Genomic DNA, 13813 nt, shown 5'->3' on the forward strand with positions numbered 1-13813 from the left:
TCCTCTCTCTCTGCCTGCCTCTCTGCCTACTTGTCATCTCTGTCAAATAAATAAATAAAATATTTTAAAAATAATCTGATTAGGGAGACTGGGTGGCTCAGTTGGTTAAGTGACTGCCTTCAGCTCAAGTCACAATCCCAGGGTCCTGGGATCCAGTCCCACTTAGGGCTCCCCCTGTTCTGCAGGAGCCTGCTTCTTCCTCTCCCTCTGCCTGCCACTTCCCTGCTTGTGCTTTCTCTCTGTCAAATAAAAATAAAATATTTTTTAAAACATAAAATTAAAGGGGCACCCTGGGTGGCTCAGTGGGTTAAGCCTCTGCCTTCAGCTCAGGTCATGATCTCAGGATCCTGGGATCGAGCCCCGCATCAGGCTCTCTGCTCAGCAGGGAGCCTGCTTCCCCACTTTCTCTCTCTGCCTGCCTCTTTGGCTACTTGTGATCTCTGGCTGTCAAATAAATAAATAAATAAAATCTTAAAAAAAATTAAATTAAAAATCTGATTAAATTCAAATAAAAAAAGAAAAAAATCTCACTAAAAAAATAAAGGACAGGGGCCTATGGGTGGCTCAGTCAGTTAAGCATATGACTTAAATTCAGCTAAGGTCATGATCTCAGTGTCCTGGGATCAAGCCCCACTGGGGCTCTGTGCTCAATGTGGGAGCACATTGAGCTTCTCCCTCTCTCTCTGCCCTTCACCACCCATGCCTTCACACATGTGCTCTGCTTTCTCTCAAATAAATAAATAAATAAAATCTTTTAGAAAATATTAAAAATAGGGATGCCTGGGTGGCTCAGTAGGTTAAATCCCTGCCTTTGGCTCAGGTCATAATCCCAGGGTCCTGGGCACGCACCCTGCTCAGCCCTCTGCCTGCCACTCCCCACTGCTTGTGTGCTCCCCCGGCTTGTATATCCTCCTTGACAAATAATAAATAAATAGGTTGATTAATTAATCAATTAATTAATTACAAAGTAAAAATAAAGAACTGGGAGGATGGGCAAAATGGGTGAAGGGAAGGAGAGATATAGGCTTCCAGATATGGAATGTATACATCACAGGGATGAAAGGTACAAGGTAGGGAATATAGTCAACTGTATTGCAATAGCCCTGTTATGATGACAGAAGGTAGTTATACCTGTAGTGAGCATGAAGTTATCCAATCATTATGCTGTGCACTTGAAACTAGTGTAACATTGTGTGTCAACTATACTTCAGATAGATAGATACACAGAGGCTGTAAGAGTACAAAGAAGGGGGGAAAAAGACACTGTTCGACTCAAATCTACTATTTATTAGTTGAGTGACTTAAAGGAAGTTACTTAACCTTTCTGAGCTTGTTTACCTGTAAAATGTAGCTACTAACATAATATAACTTATCTTAAGTGCTGGGGAGTGATTGTAATGGTATATACCAAAGTGGGAGCACTGTGCTTTGCAATTTTTCATTGCAAATGAATGCTAAAGGAGTTTTAAAAGTAAAAAGGGGCAAAATTGTTCTTCAACATCTTACAATTCCACAAATGATTTTGGTATCAGGAATACTATTCTTTAAAGACTATCAATATTCTACAAAGGGAAATTTAGAGTTCTCAATTATGAACAGAAAGGAACATCAATGGGCATGACCTAAGGCCTCCTTCTACATAGTTAAACACAACTTCTCAAGATATTATTTCAGGGCACCTGGGTGGCTCAGCTGGTTAAGCATCTGCCTTGGCTCAAGTCATGATTCCAGGGTCCTGGGATCAAGTCCTGCATGAGGCTCCCTCCTCAGCGGGAAGTCTGCTTCTTTCTCTCAAAAATAAATAAGTAAAAATTTTAAAAAGAGAGAGAGAGAGAAAGCATTTTATACTGCTTTTTAGTACGTGCTACAATGATGGCATAATCAGGGGAGAAAAATGTCTCACTTTTGAATACCCGAGAGTAAAAGAATTGTTATTTTATTATGTCGATTACAAACTTTAAGTATCACCATAAGCCACATCATATATACGTGTGTATATGTGTATGTGTGCTTATACACACACATATTCACTCAAATTGGAACTAAGCTGAACCACTACTTCTTTTCAAAAGGGCTTCTATATTCTAAAAATAAGAACCTTACTTCTGTTCAACCAGAATTAATCTTACAACTAACAGAGTATGCTTCAGACTCTCATATTTTACCAGAAAAGAAAAACAGCTTGAAAAGTAATATTACAGGCAAAGTTTAATAGCCTCTCCCATCAATCTCAAACTAATTTTCTTTATTGGTGTGTAGAAATCATGAAGAGCAAATTTTTCTGAGATATTTCTATATCTGAACATTATTTCCTCTGCAAGCATTCAACAATTCTTGTTTCTATTCTTCTCTTTTCTAATTCAATTCTGTTTGGTTTCTAAGTTAAGAAGTGTGCTTCATTTGCATAAATGGTAACTATTCTGAGATACCATTCATAACTATACATTTGAATTCTCCAGAGTACCATTCACAACTTCAAATGGAACAGGAAAAAACTCATTCAACATCACTTTAATGGTGACTAAGACATGAATGATTATAATGTTATATTGTGGAGGATTGGTCAAAGGACAGTGAAGTCCCCAAATGTTACTACTAACTTGTAATCACTTTATGAATGCCCCAAGGGAACAAGAACCATCGCCTTGACCAATCTACCTATCACAAAAAAAATACTGAGCTTAGAAAAATACGCCCATTAGCTTAACATAATTTTTTTAAAATTATAAAAATGCAGGGCCATCAAAAATTATCAAAGAAGAATCCTGACAAGTCCTGGCAAGTTTTCTATAAAACCAATACTGATTCTTCTCTAGGTGTTAAACTTTTCAGCTGTGAGCTTTTCTGAGAAAATCTTTTATGCAAGGTAGTAACAGTCTAGTAGTTCTTTACTCCACTAATCAGTGGTAGAAACTAAATTTACATAAATCTGTATAAAAATTCAGCTATCTGGGGAGCCTGGGTGGCTCAGTGGGTTAAAGCCTCTGCCTTCAGCTCAGGTCATGATCTCAGAGTCCTGGGATCGAGCCCCGCGTCGGGCTCTCTGCTCAGCCGGAAGCCTGCTTCCGCCTCTCTCTCTGCCTGCCTCTCTGCCTACTTGTGATCTCTGTCAAATAAATAAATAAAATCTTAAGAAAAAAAAAATTCAGCTATCTATCTATACTGCTCTAATATATTTATTATTATTTTTTAAGATTTGGGACGCCTGGGTGGCTCAGTTGGTTGGACGACTGCCTTTTGCTCAGGTCATGATCCTGGAGTCCTGGGATCGAGTCCCACATCGGGCTCCCAGCTCCATGGGGAGTCTGCTTCTCCCTCTGACCTTCTCCTCGCTCATGCTCTCTCTCACTGTCTCTCTCTTCTCAAATAAATAAAAAAAAATCTTAAAAAAAAAAAAAAAAGATTTTATTTGGGGTGCCTGGGTGGCTCAGTTGGTTAAGCAGCTAGCTGCCTTTGGCTTGGATCATGATCCCAGGGTCCTGAGATCAAGCCCCACATTGGGCTCCTTCCTTAGCAGGGAGCCTGCTTCTCCCTCTCCCTCTGCCTGCCATTCCACTTGCTTGTGCTCTCACTCTTACTCTCTCTGTTAAATAAGTAAAAAATAAAATCCTTAAAAAAAATAAAGATTTTATTTATTTATTTGAGGGACACAAGCAGGGGGAGTAGGAGAGGGAGAAGCAGGGTTCCCGCTGAGGAATAAGGGGCTCTGAGCCAGATGCAGGACTTGATCCCAGGATCATGACCCAAGCCCAAGGCAGACACTTGTAAGCACCCCTGCTCTAATATATTTAAACCAGATAAAATAAAATTTGGACAGAAAAAGAAAATAATGGGGCTACTTTAAAGCTGTCACTTCCTGGTTTCCCTCATTTTTTTTCCAAGATTTTATTTATTGGGGCGCCTGGGTGGCTCAGTTGGATAAGCCACTGTCTTCAGCTCAGGTTGTGATCCTGCAGTCCCAGGATCGAGTCCCGCATCTGGCTCCCAGCTCTTCAGGGAGTCTGCTTCTCCCTCTGACCTTCTCCCCTCTCATGCTCTCTCTCACTCTCTCTCTAACTAAATAAATAAAACCTTGAGAGGAAAAAAAAAAAAAAGATTGTATTTATTTATTTGAGAGAGCATAAGCAAGGTACCCAGGTGCCTCTAAAGATTTTGTTTGCCAGAAAGAAAGAGAGAAATAGTGAGAGAGCACAAGCAGCTGGAGCAGCAGGCAAATGGAGAAGCAGACTCCCCGCTGAGCAAGGGGCCCAATGAAGGACTCAATCCCAGAAGCCTGGGATCATGACCTGAGCCAAAGGCAGACACTTAACTGACTGAGCCACTCAGGCATCCCCTCGTTTTTCTTTCTTATCTTACCCAAATCTTATTCGTTTTTCTTTCTTATCCAAAGTCATAACAAGAGATTGTGTAACTAGAAAGAAGGAATAAAAGGAGAGTGTACACCTAAGAACATCTACATTTAACTTCCCTCTATGATTCCACCACCTCTACCCTCTATATAACAGTTCTCAACAGGGGGCAACTGTGCCCCTGGGGAGACATTTCACAACATCTGGAGACATTTTGGTTGTTAGAGATAGTGAGAAGAGGGTACTAATGGGTAGTGAGTAAAGACCAGCGATACTGCTAAACATCGCACAACGCACAGGATAGTCCTCCACAATGACAGATGATCCAGCCCAAAATGTCAATACTGTCAAGGCTGAGACACCCTACCCCAAGGCCTAAGACCTACCTCTCAGAAGACACTCAATAAATGTTTGCTGATCTGAACTGAAAAGACCATGAACTGGAAGAAAAGCAAAACTTACAAGAACAAAGTAGAAGACAGAGGCCATGATTTAAGCATTATTAGCATCTACTAAGCCTTTACTGCGTGTTGAGTAGTATCAGTATATAGTACCAGTCCTACCAAAAATGAACGATTCCGGGGCGCGTGGGTGGCTCAGTGGGTTAAAGACTCTGCCTTCAGCTCAGGTCATGATCCCAGGGTCCTGGGATCAAGCCCCGCATCGGGCTCTCTGCTCAGCAGGGAGCCTGCTTCTCCCCCCCTCTCTCTGCCTGCCTCTCTGCCTACTGTAATCGCTGTCAAATAAATAAATAAAATCTTAAAAAAAAAAAAAATCAAAACTTAAAAAAAAAAAAAATGAACGATTCGGGGGCACCTGGGTGGCTCAGTGGGTTAAAGCCTCTGCTTTCAGCTCAGGTCATGATCCCAGGGTCCTGGGATCGAGCCCCACATCGGGCTCTCTGCTCAGCAGGGAGCCTGCTTCCTCCTTTCTCTCTGCCTGCTTCTCTACCTACTTGTGATCTGTCAAATGAATAAATAAAATCTTTAAAAAAAAAAAAAAAAAAAGGAGGGACGCCTGAATGGCTCAGATGGTTAAGTGTCTGCCTTCGGCTCAGGTCATGATCCCGAGTACCGCATCGGGCTCCCTGCTCAGTAGTGAGTCTGCTTCTCCCTCTGCCTGCCACTCCCCCTGCTTGTACTCTCACACTCTCACTCTGTCTGTCTCTCTGGCAAATAAATAAACAAAATATTAAAAAAAAAAAAAAAAAAAAAAAAAAAAGGAGAGAACATACAAAGGAATCACTCAATTTTCCCCCAGCAGGCTTCATGGAAGAGATGACATCTTGTTCAGTTCAGAAGAGCAGGAAGTATCTTGTTTCATAGCTTATGAGCCTCTTTCCAAATAAAGAACCGCTCATTTCTTCAGTCAACAAAAAACACCCCCCCACCCAAATCCCAAACAATTACTGCACTTTGCACCTATTCTCAGTTTAGCAACTGTCACCCTCATCAGTCTTACTAAGTAAAACCACTACCCCAGAAATAAAACTTTCAGTTGCCTGCAGACACAGACTCTGTCTAATCCTGCCTAAGTCACAAAATCACAGCCTACCAACTAACTGGCAATGATCTAACTATGGGCCCACATCTACCAACTGCGTCAGTATCTTAGAAAGCTATTTTGCTAGGATGCTTGGTTATCTCAGTTGGTTAAGAATGTTAACTTTGGGGCGCCTGGGTGGCTCAGTTGGTTAGGCAACTGCCTTTGGCTCAGGTCATGATCCTGGAGTTCTGGGATCAAGTCCCGCATTGGACTCCCTGTTTGGCAGGGAGTCTGTTTCTCCCGCTGACCTCTCTCCTCTCATGCTCTCTCATTTTCTCTCTCTCTCTCTCTCTCAAATGAATAAATAAAATATTAAAAAAAAAAAAGAATGTTGACTTTGGCTCAGGTCATGATCTCAGGGATGTGAGACAGAGCCTTGCATTGGGTTCTCTGCCAGGCATGGAGCCTGCTTAAGATTCTCTCTCTCTCCCTTTGCCCCTTCCCACCCCTGCCATCACTTAAAAAAAAAAAAAAGTCCATTTACCTTACCAAAAAATGTGGGTCCTCTTCCACCCTACCCAATGCATGCCAGGACCAGCAACAAAGTAACCAATATATAGGGGCACCTGAGTGGCTCAGCTGGTTAAAGCATCTGACTCTTGGTTTCGGCTCTGGTCATGATCTCAGGTCTGTGGGATCAAGTCCTGTGGCCAGGCTCTACACTCAGCATGGGGTCTATTTGTTCTTCTCCCTCTACTCCTCCCCCCCTCTCTCTCTTTAAAATAATAAATAAAAATTTTTTAAGGAGTAACCAATAGAGTGCCTGGATGTCTCAGTTGGCTAACCAACTGCCTTCGGCTCAGGTCATGATCCTGGAGTCCCGGGACTGAGTCCCGCATCAGGCTCCCAGATCCATGGGGAGTCAGCTTCTCCCTCTATCCTTCTCCCCGTCATGTTCTCTCTCTCTCTCAAATAAATAAACAAAATCTTAAAAAAAAAAAAAGTAACCAAAATATATTTATTGAGCACCTACTATATGCTTATGTCAATGGTTCTCACCCCTCGCTATGTACTGACATCAGAGCTCCCAACCCAGATATGAATATGTCTTAATGGTAAATTCTAATGCAAGATAAGTAGGGGCGCCTGGGTGGCTCAGTGGGTTAAAGCCTCTGCCTTGGGCTTAGGTCATGAACCCAGGATCCTGGGATCAAGCCTCGCATTGGGCTCTCTGCTCAGTGGGGAGCCTGCTTCCTCCTCTCTCTGCCTGCCTCTCTGCCTACTTGTGATCTCTGACAAATAAATAAAATCTTAAAAAAAAAAAAAAAGTACAAGACACAGTCAGTTCCCGTCCTGAAAAGCTCATCCACAATCACAACAGGCTAATTTGGAAAAAGATGTTAGTCTACCAATTGTAGTCCTTTTACAATACTATCAGTGCTTATAAAATAGAAGAAACTGGGATAGTCTGGAAATGAACTGCTCCTATCACCTAGTCCGGTTGTACACCGAATCCACCTGCAACTCCTGAAATGCTGTTCTATACCCTTTCTATCTCCTAGACAGTAAAGTACCATTCTCAGGAGCTATGGAGACATCCCAAGTAGGAGAATGAACTGAGGCCCACAAATCAGGAAGCTACAAGGTAACCTGAAGGCCAGAATCTCTCAAATTCACGCCATCATGGGGCTTCTCTTTTTTTTTTTTTTAATTTTTATCTACTTATTTGTGAGAGAGAGAGAGAGAGAGAGCGCGCGCAAACCAGCACAAGAAGGGGAAGAGGCAGAGGGAGAAGCAGTCTCCTTGCTGGGCAAGGAGCCTGATGGGGGAACTCGATCCCAGAACCCTGGGATCATGACCCCAAATCAAAGGCAGAGGCTCAACTACCTGAGCCACCCAGGTGTCCCATGGGGACTCCTTTAAAGAGAAGAAATACTTCTTTAACCTCCAACATGACCAGTGTACCTCACTGTATAGCTGAAGTGTCCAATAAGAGTAAAGAATAGAGTTTTTTTGTTTTTTGTTTTAGATTTTATTTATTTATTTGGGAAAGCCAGACCCAGAGCAGGGTGAAGGGCAGAGAGAAAAGCAGACTTCTTGCTGAGCAGAGAACCTGATGCAGGGCTCTATCCCAGACTCCAAGATCATGACCTCAGCCAAAGGCAGACACTTAACCGACTGAGTCATCCAGGCACTCCAAGAAAAGTTTTTTAATTTGCTCTTAGAGGACCTGGCCATTTAAAGAAATCACCCAAATTCATAAGGCTGGTAAATTCAAATTTCTCATATAACATACACTTAAAATAAAAATACTCTAAATTAAATATATTTCAGTAAACTCCTTACCAAGATATCCAAATTGTGAAAGCCTCAAAAATTAAAAATTAAAAATATTGTTAAGTAAACTCTACCCCCAAAGTGGGGCTTGAACTCACACTCTCATGATCAAGCATCACATACTCTACTGACTGAGCCAGCCAGGCATCCCCAAAATTAAAAATTTTTCAGTCGGTAGAGGATTCAATTCTTATCTTGGGGATGTGAATTCAAGCCCCACATTGGGCACAGAGCTTACTTTAAAAAACAAAACAAAACAACAAAACAAAAAACTTACTTCAACCTAAATCCTACCCAGCAGTGATGTCCTCATACTAAAGACCACCCTGAAGAGACCATGAGCTTTTCAATTCTGCAAACATAAACCTACAGATCCTCGCCTAACTAGTCTCTCTCTGAATCACACAGAAAAAGGTATAATTCTCTTGTTACACAAAAACTGGTGAGCACAAGACCCTATAGATTCCTTTTTTAGGGGTGCCTAGGTGGCTCAGTCGTTAATCGTCTGCCTTCGGCTCAGGTCATGATCCCAGGGTACAGGGATGGAGCCCTGTGTTCAGCTCCCTGCTCAGTGGGAAGCCTGCTTCTCCCTCTCCCACTCCCCCTGCTTATGTTCCCTCTCTCTCTGTCTCTTCTCTCTCTCCGTCAAAAAACAAATAAAATATTTAACATAAATCAATAATAAATTACTTTTAAAAAAAGAGGTATAGAAAAAAATAAAAATAAATTAAAATTAAAAAGAGAGGGCGCCTGGGTGGCTCAGTGAGTTAAAGTCTTCTGCCTTCGGCTCAGGTCATGATCCCAGAGTCTTGGGATTGAGCCCCGCATCGGGATCTCTGCTCAGCAGGGATCCTGCTTCCTCCCCCATCTCTTTGCCTGCTTCTCTGCCTACTTGTCTGTCAAATAAATAAATAAACAAATAAATAAATAAATACTGCCTGATCTCTGTCTGTCAAATAAATAAATAAAATCTTTAGGGGCGCCTGGGTGGCTCAGTGGGTTAAGCCGCTGCCTTCGGCTCAGGTCATGATCCCAGAGTCTTGGGATTGAGCCCCATATCGGGCTCTCTGCTCAGCAGGGAGCCTGCTTCCTCCTCTCTCTCTGCCTGCCTCTCTGCCTGTTTGTGATCTCCTGCCTTCGGCTCAGGTCATGATCCCAGAGTCTTGGGATTGAGCCCCGCATCGGGATCTCTGCTCAGCAGGGATCCTGCTTCCTCCCCCATCTCTTTGCCTGCTTCTCTGCCTACTTGTCTGTCAAATAAATAAATAAACAAATAAATAAATAAATACTGCCTGATCTCTGTCTGTCAAATAAATAAATAAAATCTTTAGGGGCGCCTGGGTGGCTCAGTGGGTTAAGCCGCTGCCTTCGGCTCAGGTCATGATCCCAGAGTCTTGGGATTGAGCCCCATATCGGGCTCTCTGCTCAGCAGGGAGCCTGCTTCCTCCTCTCTCTCTGCCTGCCTCTCTGCCTGTTTGTGATCTCTGTCTGTCAAATAAATAAATAAAATCTTTAAAAAAAAAAAATCTTTAAAAAAAAATTAAATTAAATTAAATTAAAAAGAGGAGTAGGGGGACGCCTGGGTGGCTCAGTTGGTTAAGCAGCTGCCTTCGGCTCAGGTCATGATCCCAGTGTCCTGGGATCGAGTCCCACATTGGGCTCCTTGCTCAGCAGGGAGCCTGCTTCTCCCTCTGCCTCTGCCTGCCATTCTGTCTGCCTGTGCTTGCTCTCTCTCCCCCTCTCTCTCTCTCTCTGACAAATAAATAAATAAAATCTTTAAAAAGAAAAAAAAAAAAGAGGAGTAGGGTGCCATTCAATGATCTAAAAGAGGGAACAAGGAGGGTATTAAAAGGTAAATTTGGGAACTTAAGGAAAAATGTAATTGGAACATATTAATTACAATAAGACAATTACATGAAGCATTTTCTATGTACTGTTTTTAGGACCCATAGTTTTGAAATTAGTTTGGTTTACAGTATTTCTCCTTGTAACTGTCCATGTCATCATATAACTTTTATCCAAACTTATATGGACCCATGTAAATTTTATCCATTTATCCACAATCCCTTAACTTCAATTCCAAAATATAAAAGGCTGTAAAAATAAGATTTTCGTTATTCATTTGGTGGCAAAACCCGACATGAAATGACATGAGGCTATTTATAATATTTATTTATACCAGTTGCTGTGAACATTCTGACATTTTACTATAACAATGGGAATGTGTTTGATTACAAGGTGCTGCCCTGATCTCTCTGGGACGTTACATAACATACAGTACATGTACCATATTCCTTTTCTAAAATCCCAAAAACTCTATATTCAAAATACATCTGGTCCCAAGAACTGTTGTGGGGTGGGTTTTTTTTTTTTTTTTTGGCTCCAAGGTACTATAGACTGGTATGCTAATTAAGACTAAGTCTTGGGGCACCTGGGTGGCTCAGCGGGTTAAAGCCTCTGCCTTCGGGAGCGCCACGGGTGGCTCAGTGGGTTAAGCCTCTGCCTTGGGCTCGGGTCATGATCCCAGTGTCCTGGGATCGAGCCCTGCATTGGGCTCTCTGCTCAGCAGGGAGCCTGCTACCCCCTCTCTCTGCCTACCTCTCTGCCTACTTGCGATCTCTCTCTCTGTGTCAAATAAATAAATAAAATCTTAAAAAAAAAAAAAAAAAAAAAAAAAGAGCCTCTGCCTTCAGCCTGGGTCATGATCCCAGGGTCCTGGGATGGAGCCCCCTGTCCGGCTCTCTGCTCGGGGTGGGGAGGGGGGCCTGCTTCCTCCTCTCTCTCTGCCTCTCTCCCTGTCAAATAAATAAATAAAATCTTTAAAAAAAAAAAAAAAAAGACTAAGTCTTATACAGAAAATATAACTAATATAGAGAATGAAGGTAGATCTTCAGATCAATTCAATGCCTTAACAACTATTCACACATACACAATCCTGTAAAACAAAGCATTAACAAGACTTTTAACAAATGCAAAACTCAAACACACCCTTACACATTTTTTCAAGTGATGGTGATATTTACATCATCCAGTATCTAGATCAATCCTACTTAGATTGAAATTCACTAATTTAAATCACAGTTAATACAGACCAAAAGACTGCAATTGGCAATTAAGTTGAGAAAAAGAATCATCCACTGGTAAATAAGAAACTCAGTAAAATGTTCTGATTTTTAAGAAATTTATCTCAGAGGGTTTCATATCTAAAATTATCATTCTAGGGACGCCTGGGTGGCTCAGTCAGTTAAGCGTCTGCCTTGGGCTGGAGTCATGATCCCAGTGTCCTGGGTCCTTTGCATCAGGTTCCTTGGCTCAGCGGGGAGCCTGCTTCTCCCTCAGCCTGCCACTCCCTCTGGTCGTGCTCTATCTCAAATAAGTTAAAAAAAATTATAAATAAATAAAGTATCATTCTAGAATACAATTTCTAAACTTTGAACAAATTACAATTGACTTTTTCTGTGAAAGCAGGGCCTTGGACAGGGAGCAACTTAAAGATATCTGAATTGGAAGAAGAGTTTCACAGTTCTTTCCTTCCTTCCTCCTTCAGTTGCTGCTTTTCTGGTTTTAGAATTTCAAACAAAGAAATACATATTGGCTCCACTGCTAAGAAACGCCCTCTTTCTCAGCAACTTCCTCTTCCAATTTTCTTCCCTACCTTTGACATATGAGAACAATGAACACTGCCGGTCCTACCATTTTGATTAACCAAAAGTTGAGGCTTAGAAAAATTAAGGGCTACAATTTATCATATCCAACTACTTACTAGTCTCTGACTCCAGGTCCACAATCTTCACTCATCTAGAAGTCAGATAACAGGGAACACAAAGAAAGGAAGGAACATTACACTGCATCACAGGCAGGGTACTGAACCTTCGGTTCCAGGAATCCAAAAAAATTTGAACAAATGGGAAATTTCTCTCATCCAGAGAAAATTTAGGGAGGAGAAACAGTTACTGGGCTGGCTCCCCTTTGAACCAAGAGTCAAATCTATACACCAACAGTTGGTGAACTTCTACAAGCCACCCATTCAAGATTCAAACTGAGTTCTTTGAGGTTCTGACAACTTTAAAGTAACTTTACAATTTAGAAACGGTCCTTTCCAACTCACAGACTGAAAAAAGGGGATGCACTTATAATTAGCCATCCAGAGTTCAAGGTCCAGCCTGTCTCCATGCCAGAGGTCAATTCAAGTGTCTGGGACCAGACCTCTCCCTCCATTTGTGACACAGCAAACTTCTTTTAAGTGGATAATGACTTCCCCTTTGTCTGATGATTCTCAAAGGAAACCACCTTACGAATGGTTGATAAGTTTTGTGTGACCTTGGACAAGTTACTAAATTTCTCTGAAACTCGGTTTCCTTAAGTGTAAACTCCCAAAAGCGGCTGTAAAAATTCCCAAAAGCGGCTGTAAAAATTAAGAACATAAGCCTAAACAAGGGCTGGCACATAGTAGGAGCACCATAAATGTTTCCCCTCCCACTCCTAACCCCCCTTAAATTGTCTGGGGCCTAACTTTCAATCACTGCCCCAAGAGGTTCCAAGGATAGTTTCCTCTCCTCCCACGCTATGGAGCCCCAGTGTATAAAACTTTGCCATCTCAAAGGCTCTGGGTCCCTAGAGGACCAAGACAACCAGAATCTACCTAATTATAGTCTGGGGTCCATCCAGCCTTCATGGAAGAGCCCCCTTAGCCAACTCGTCTCCTTACCCTGCAGAACCATCCTGTACACATACATACATACATACATACGTACATACATACATACGTCCATACACACACTTACGTACACACAATCCTCTGCGCCACTCCTCGACCCAGCAGGCCACGGATCTCAAAGAGCCCTACAATTCCTTCATGGCCCCACTTTGGAAACTAAAGCTCCGCCTGGAGAACAACTTGCCCGAGATCTCCGAGAACATCTGAGATCCAACTCATGTACAACTGCCTGCAAAGCCTTCGTTTTACAAGTAGGGAAACTGAGGCCCTGAGAGGGAAGTGACTTGCCCAAGGTCACACAGCGACTTAGTGCCAGCGCCAGGCCAGGATGGGGGCACTTTCGCAGCCTCACAGATTCGCGGGCCCCTCCAAGTCTCTGAGGGGACCTCCAGGACACCTCCTCCCTGGGGAGGGGAGTGTAGAATAAGAGGCCACCCCGCGCTGACCGCTCCCCCGGCCACTGCCGGTCCGCGGCAGAAGGTGCGCCACCCAATCCTCCGGGACCCCGCGAGGCTCGAAGCAGGGGGTGGGGGGGGTGGCGCGGCCGCGCCCGGCGCCTCACGGCGGGGCCCGCCCGCGGGGACTTGTTGCTCACCTGGTCTCGTGTGGTCGCCCTCAGCGACAGAGAGGCCTACCAGCCGCCCTTCTCCGCACGGGGTCTGTTCCCGTGGGCCGCCTCCGGGAATGCCACACAGCCAACCCCCCCTCAGCTCGCTACGCCCCCAGCCGCGCTCACCCGGCCCGCGTCCGCCATTACGCGATTCCCCGCCCTGGGACACAGCCACACCCCGCCAACGGCCCTGATTGGCTCTCTGCCCCACCCTCCTGGGGCTTTGGGGCATTCCATTGGCCCGAGTGGAATGCCAGTTAAATAGCTACGCAAAAGACGTACTCAAGGGTACAGTCTGGGGAGCTCCACCCGAGC

General features: G+C 43.4%; 1 protein-coding gene across 2 annotated transcripts in view; it reads right to left on the reverse strand.

Moving 5' to 3' along the window:
• LOC111142836 (WAS protein family member 2) overlaps window positions 1-13583 on the reverse strand; it is a 79475-nt gene extending 65892 nt beyond the window's left edge. Inside the window, exon 1 of one of the 2 annotated variants that reach the window (XM_022496159.1) lies at window positions 13484-13583. The gene's annotated coding sequence lies outside the window, so the exon portion shown is untranslated. Of the gene's footprint in view, window positions 1-11934; window positions 12064-13483 lie in introns of those variants that run through there. The other variant, XM_022496161.1, reaches the window with a different exon arrangement.
• Window positions 13584-13813: the final 230 nt, after the last annotated feature.

Source organism: Enhydra lutris, unplaced genomic scaffold (assembly GCF_002288905.1).
Source record: "Enhydra lutris kenyoni isolate GAN:26980312 unplaced genomic scaffold, ASM228890v2 scaffoldscaffold9, whole genome shotgun sequence".
Classification (NCBI taxonomy): domain Eukaryota; kingdom Metazoa; phylum Chordata; class Mammalia; order Carnivora; family Mustelidae; genus Enhydra; species Enhydra lutris.